Source organism: Polistes canadensis, unplaced genomic scaffold, assembly GCF_001313835.1.
Source record: "Polistes canadensis isolate GaletaPanama2010 unplaced genomic scaffold, ASM131383v1 scaffold_117, whole genome shotgun sequence".
Lineage (NCBI taxonomy): Eukaryota > Metazoa > Arthropoda > Insecta > Hymenoptera > Vespidae > Polistes > Polistes canadensis.
In genome coordinates this window covers 450,587-458,332 of record NW_014569664.1, presented here as the reverse complement: position 1 = coordinate 458,332, position 7,746 = coordinate 450,587, and the positions used below count along the sequence as shown (strand labels likewise).

At 26.4% G+C, this 7,746-nt stretch overlaps 1 long non-coding RNA gene across 1 annotated transcript in view; it reads right to left on the bottom strand.

Annotated features, from left to right (window-relative positions):
* Positions 1–246: 246 nt before the first annotated feature.
* Positions 247–7,746, bottom strand: part of LOC106787876 — a 27,410-nt gene continuing 19,910 nt past the window's right edge. The window contains exon 3 of the long non-coding RNA XR_001381851.1: positions 247–484. This is a non-coding gene — a long non-coding RNA (uncharacterized LOC106787876). The remainder of the gene's footprint in view (positions 485–7,746) is intronic.

The window sequence follows — 7,746 nt, the reverse complement described above, 5'->3', positions numbered from 1 at the left end:
CATGGAACATTTTGCGAGTCACCGATAAGAATCGTTATTCAAATTATTTTCCAGTTTAAAAAAGAAATACAATGGAAACAAAAACAACCACCAACGAAGTGTCGCGAAAGATTTCGCATCGGTTATAACCATAAGAATATTATTGAAAAATTTGATTGAATTAAAAAAATACACCCGATCGCATGATCTAGTTGTCAATAGATTGTATATTCCGATGTTTGTTAAATATTTAAAAAAAAAAATAAAATGTACAAATGATAAGGTTTATCACTCACCGCAACCGTAGTCTATGCTTGGTGTTGGTTGAACGTTGCTTTCGATGATAGCCTTACTGAATAAATAAATCGGATTTGTATCAGTTCCAGCTGAGTAAGAACACACACGGGCATGTGGTTCTAAACTATCACCTCCGCTCATCAGGAGCACCTGATGGCACGCCATAACCCCACATTCCCTCTCAATTGCCTCCTTCAATTGAGCGACACTGAAAAATATACAAATAATAATGGATCAAATATATTTCCATATAATAAAAACTTTATAAAAGAAATTACGTTCTATTACATTTTACTCTTCCTCTTAAACTAATATATATATATATTATTACTATAATATTATTATTATTATATTAATTATAAATGTACCGGTAAAAGGAACTAAAATTTGACTACAATACAGTTTTGAAACATTTGAAGAAGACTATGTTTGTGTGGGTACAAAATATGAACAAAATTTATTATTAACGTTTTTAACGCAAATATTTTCTTTAGCTAATCGTTGTTCAGAAATACGCAAATAAGGTCGGCGTAAGGGCTTTTGTGGCTGATACGTTGCCGACGCTCAAGCTTTAGATATCTTATATGTCGCCAGCGTTTAATGTGTAAATATAAGAAAATAAATTTAATATAAATGCAGGATCATAAATGTTTTATTAAGAAATTAACAATGAAACGTTTCCGTTTGTTTGACTTGGCAAGGAAACTATGTCAAGTTTGTATTTACAAGAACGGATGACTCTTTTTGAATAAGAACTTCAATATCGATTCAACGAAAATCCAGTTACGTATAAATTTCATATTCTTATATATATATAATTTATGAAGAAAATATTTACACACAACTTTAATTTTGATATTATTATTTTATATTATATAGAATGATAATATTTATGATAATAATAAAAATATGATATATAATAATATTAAATAATATTATTACGTATTATTACATAGATAATATTACATAATATATTTACAACTTTAATTTGATATTATTGTATTATTTTATCTTTTTTTTATTTTATATTATAGAATGGTAATATAATATTTTATATTATAAATACTTTAACGTTATTAAATGAAACGTTCTGTATACGTGTATGAATAATTCATTAATTGTAAATGTTTCGAGTTTATCATGAACTCTACGATCGACATTGTTTGAATACTTGAACACGAAACGACTTAAATTTTGATCTATCAGACGACTGTTACAACACTAAAACGTGATTTACTAACGTGAAGATATTACATGAAATGTGATATAATACGTCAACTGTATGATTAATTTGCAAAATGTTCGAGCAATATTCAAAACACGAAGCAATTTATAATTATTTTTTTGGTTTCCCGAAAACTATTAAATTATCAGATTTGAAAATTGCAAATTTTGGATACTTATTTGAATTAAACTTTCGATATAAAGGAGGTATTATGAAAACTAATGGTTACTAAAATTTAATGAAATTTTCAATTCTTCGAACAAATCTAACGTTCAATGCTTCACCTATTTTCAGTAAATTTTCTTTCTCTTACCTTTTACTAACAATAAAATTGACTGTCAGATAGATATTTTTTTAATTTTTTGCTAAAGCATAAAAATTCATTGAAAAGAAAAAAAGAAACAATTGTTAGTTGATAGCGGAAAAAAAGTTTTGCGATAGTTAACGGTTAATTAGAATTTAATTTAATTTTTTAATTTACATAGTATCCATTATGTTCTATTTTCGTGTTACTTTCTTACATTTTTTTCTTCTTACTCGTTGAAAAAACTGACGTTTAACAGATTGCTTTTTATTTTTTACAAAAGCATAAAAAAGTCATGCATAAACGTTTCTTAATCGTTATAGATGGATAGAGAGTATATGTAAAAATGAAAACCTCTTAAGAGGGTTCAGAGAACACAAAGAATGTTTCATCGATCGTTTTGTTTATACGAAATAAAAGGAAATGAAAGGAATCCGGAAACGTGCTTGAACCTTATAACCACAAAGATACTCAACCATTTACAATTCCTTGCAATTCCTTACAATTCCATGCAATCCTTCCATCGTTTCTTAGTATAAAATTTATATATCGCAAAAATACTTTTTGACAAAAAAATCAATAAACGTATGTACGTAATTTGATTAATTAATTAAATAGCATGCAATTAAAATAACTCGGTGCGTGTAAAAAATTTAAAAAGCTTTTAAATTTAAATCAATACTAAAACAATTAAACATCGTATTTTATACAACATTATTAAAATCACGGATGATAATCCTAATCTCGTGATAAAGGCATGCTTCTGTTTGGTTCTAATTTTACGAGTTTAATAATTAACTCTCGTTAATTAAAAATAATAAAATACGTAGCAATATCTTTCATTCAAAATGATACTTAAACATACAATATAATCTATCAAATAAAATCAATTAGTAATTCAGATACGTCCTATAGATTCTCACGTATCCTAAATGGACCACACCCTATTTTTCCGATAAATTCCTTTGTTAAAGGAAACCACCTTTAAGTAATATTGGATCGAAATATAAGAAGGAAAAGAGAGAGAAAAAAAGCAAATGATGACAAGTGAATTCTTCCCTTCTTTCGATTCTATCATCAGATAAACAGTATTATACTTCGGAGACTTTCATCGGTGGTTTTTGAAGTTTCAAATTTCACGAAAGCTTTCGGTATGATATATGTTACTAACACTGCTAAAAATATCGATTTTCTTCTGGAAAATAGGTCAAGACGAATAAAACGAAACGGTTCGAAGAAGCGTAATTAGAGGCGTAAGAAGAAAAATCATTTCAGCGCGTAATCGGACGTTGGTAAGCTATTACAAAATACTGACAAAAATATTTCAAAGCTGGATACACGTTTCTTTATTTACAGGCACTTTCAAAAGTCGCTTTACTAAAAAAAAAAATATCAGAAAACAATATTGGTTTGTTAATGAAATTACGATATTTTATTTATCACTTAAAGATACAATTAGTGTCCATTAAAATTGTACACCATTATGTTTGTTACATTTCTATTTGGAAACTATTGATATAGTGTGTTTACGGTGAAAAGAATTTAGAAATAAATACGTTAGTATATCTTAATTACATATTTATTGGATTTAATTTGAAAGTTTTACTTCTGAATTAATTTAATACGAAAATAATATACGGAAAAAGCCTGTACCTTGAAATTGTTCATATTGATATAACTGTAAAAATGGAAGGAATACTTAGTTTTTTCGTATCTAACGCTTAGTCATTCTTTGTCTTTACTGTTATTTAAATTTTTAGTATCAAAATTAGTTTAATACCTATTAAACAAAAAATAATATAAAATACATTTGTTTCAATAATTACATATCTATTAATATAATTCGAATATTCTATCTGATATTTTATTAGATGCAAATTTTCAGGTGAAAATCATCACTGGCCGAAAGTGCTAAAAGAAATGTATTTTAATTTAAACAATCCAAAATATTATTAGAAGTATATTAGAACGTTCGATATACCTTAAATGACTCATAATTAATCGAAGAAAATGTATATTATAATTTAAAAACACAGAGCAAAAGTAAGACGCACCCGTTCTCTTATAAATCCAACGTTAGACTGATTGTTTGTTCTCTATGAAAGCCAGTTAAAATTTTTATGTTGATTCATGTTTATATAACTTTTCTTATATGCTACATATGCATAACAAAAATAATATCCGTAATAAATAGAATTTATTCTTCTGAAAGTCATACAATCAATACAAGAAATTTAACCGACCTTGATGAGTGAAAAAGTTTCAGTGTAACGGTGGATGTCATGCTGAACTCATATTCTGTGCTTCTGGACTACAATATACATTCCCTTCGATTTATTATCAATCAATTAAGGTATATTTAAAATTTTAATATGCTTTATTAATATTTTAGATTTTTTAAATTAAAATACATTTAAAACGTTCCTGGCTAATGATGATTTTCAGTTAAAAAGTTTTCATTTAATAAAATATCTGATTGAAATTGTGTGTGTGTGAGTGTTTAGTATTCCAAGGATATTAATAGATATGTAACTATTAAACAAATGTATTTTTTATCATTCTTACTTTAGTGGTATTAAACGTATTCTGATACTAAAAAACACAAAAAACCCGCTTCATTCTTACAGTTATACTTACATGTACGATTTTAAAGTATGAGCATTTTCTATACATTATTTTCGTATTTGTTTAATTCACTTGTTATAAATAAACCTTTTAAATTAAGCTCATTAAATATGTAATTAAGTTATACTAATACATTTATTTCTAAATTGTATTCACCTTAAACACACCATATCAATAGTTTTCAAATAAAAATCTAGTGTGAACATAACGTTGCACAATTTTTAAAGGGACACTTACTATATGAATATCCAATTGCAGTGCTATTGAAAAAGAATAGGTATCGCTATTCTAAATATCTGTTTAAAAACAAAATATTTAATTTTTTAATTAAATAAAATATCTTTCGAAACAATAATCCGTTTAAATTACCAAATTTATTAAATTTATTCTAAAGATCTAAATCAAGTGTGTATATCATTTCCGAGTAAACAATAATTAAAACGAAAAAACAATGAAATCAATTGTTATTTACGAGAATATACATTGCTTCGTCTCTCTGTAGTAAGTACAAACTTTACGAGCTTTGTAAAAGCACGAGTTACAAGCAGAAATTAACCCTAATTGGTTAATAAGCGTCCATACGTCGACCCTTCCTGATTCAGCATATATGTTACGGTCAATGTATTACTGTGGGCATTGTATATATTGCCCAGAAAGTTTTGGTCAATCTATAAAATGTGCTTCAGTTTGCTGTGTGATTAAAACACATAGGTGTGAGTGTATTTTTTTTTTAAACTCGTGTAAGTGAAACAAGCCATGGAAATGAAAGAATTTGTATAAAATATCTTTAACAAGTTTCGATTAATCTATAAAATGTATTTCAAGGGGGTGTTTTAAGAGTACGGGGAGTGGGGGAAAGGGTAAAGTGATCTTAGGAAAAAGAACAGTAAAACTCTTAATTGAAACCGAGGTACCACGTTGATCTTTATAATAACAGAATAACAGAATATATCTTTAATTATTAATAATTAAATTCGTGTTTTTTTTTTATTATATTACCTCTTTCTGCCGTTACAACGTTGTAAGTTTGGAAATCAAGTTCAAGTAAGAAAAATTGAGATTGTTTCATGACTTTACGAACATACACCTTTCGTGATTTGTTACACTTACAAAAGCTTAATATCACTTTATCCTCCCCTCCCCATCCCTCTGTAGAAAGAAAATTTTACCAAGTATCATACAAATGGTGCGAACGTCTGCATCAATAAATTAATATATTGTATAGATACGATATATCATAAAATTATTATTACGAGGATCAGTTGAAAAATCCGTGCACTTTCTTCAAGCATAAATAATAAAAATGATTCATTTACATTTTAAATAACAATTTTAATAAATTGTTACCACTTGATAAATTCGTGGATTCATTTTTTTGTATGTATAGAGTAATTAATTTACATATAATTTAATACAAATTGTAAAACATTTTTTTTTAAATTTAATTAATTTTATACAAATTTTATTCTTAGGAGTGAAAAATACGAAAAGAACAGAATATTCATAAAAATTACGGATTATCAGCTACAATAATTTTGATCTTGAAATATGTTAAGATCACTGTATTTGGTTACAGTTAAAAGATTTTATTCATCGTTTATTTTTCCATTAACAAAATATTAACATATATGTTTACTAAATAAAATGTAATTTTTATTAACACCATTTACGTTAAACAAACGTATGTTGGTAGAATAATTTATTTATGTATAGTTTAATAGAACCCTCGAGGGCAGCATTCTCACCTTGAAGTAAAATACAACCCTACCCCAGAACATAAATAATTAAATTCCTATTATAAAAGGAAGTCCTGTTTGATACATAACATCCGGGATTCATTATTTATTCAAATTGCTGGATGTAACGAGGATATAGAAAATGTTCTATTATAACCACGCGTGTGTTTATTCCGGATAATATTTCGTTAATCCTATCATAAGCGTTTAGAAGGAAACCATAGAACGTTTGTGACGTCAAATGAGAATCAGTAATACTATACTATAAAACACATAAGTACATAAATAGTATTTACTTATTATTAAGTGGTTAAATTTCATTCATGTCATTTTTTCATTCCAAAAATATATTTATAGCTATTTTCTATTTTTATATCATTTTTTCCATAGCAAGTAAGCTTTTTGAAAAAGCAATTGGAGAAATGTTTAACATTTTTAAAAATTCTAATAACATTGGAAATGAATTTTCATGGAGTAATTGTTGATTTTAATGTATTCAATTTTTTTTCAACTGCTCCGGACGTTTCTTGTTTCTTACGTCAAAATCACCGTTTCTAAAGCATTCAAAACAAACTTTAAATGTACTTTTAGATGCATTTTCATCATTTATATACTTCGAATAATAAGCAATGCGTTTGATGTGCGGTTTTCTTGAGGTTAAAGCAGTAAAGAACCATACGTTGGAAAAACGGTTTATCATAGATTATTTACAATCGATTGATTAATTTCTTTGGCATTCAAAAATCTAATCTACGAAGATTAAATTCTTTTTGGCAATGTCTAAATTACATAAGACATGTAATTTTATCATGAAAAATTGCCAGTGTTAAAACCGTTAGCTTCAAGAATTATGTTTACCACAAAATAAACGTGGATAATAAAAATTAATACTTATTGAAAATATATTTTTATCTTTTCCGAAATAAAAATCATAAAGAAAATACTTCTTGGAAATTTTCCTTAACAATTCAGAAATTTCTCTAGAAATAATTTATCAAAAACTACATGCATAATAATATATTTGATATTATAAAAATATAAATAAATAAGTTTTATATAAATATAAAAATAATGATAATAAAAAAAATTAAAAATTATATATATTTTATTGAACATATGTACTCATATTATTTGTCTAAGAAATTATATATATAATTTCTGCAAAATCTTTGATTAATTATTTTAACTTTTTATTAGAGACAACGTAAAGTGGGTAAAAAACTTTTCGATTATTATTCGAGTTTTCATTTTATTTCAAGGTGAGAGTGCAGGTGGGGTTCTTCATATGCATTCAACTTAATTTACATAAATCCATGAACTTGTTCAGATATGCTCTATTAAATTAACATATGTCAAGCTCAAAGCCATTAGTACTTGTTCCCCTTGAATTTACAGTAGAATTCTTTTGTGTTAATAAATTATTAAGACGCAAGTGACAGCTGTGCACTTTTTTAAAGTGATCTTAGGGTAATGACTTTACAACATATTTGAAGTTCAAGGTCTTTGTTACTAGTTCCTCGTATTCAAAGTTTTACCATTGTGAATATATCAAATAGCCTTAGAATATTCTTATTTGACTT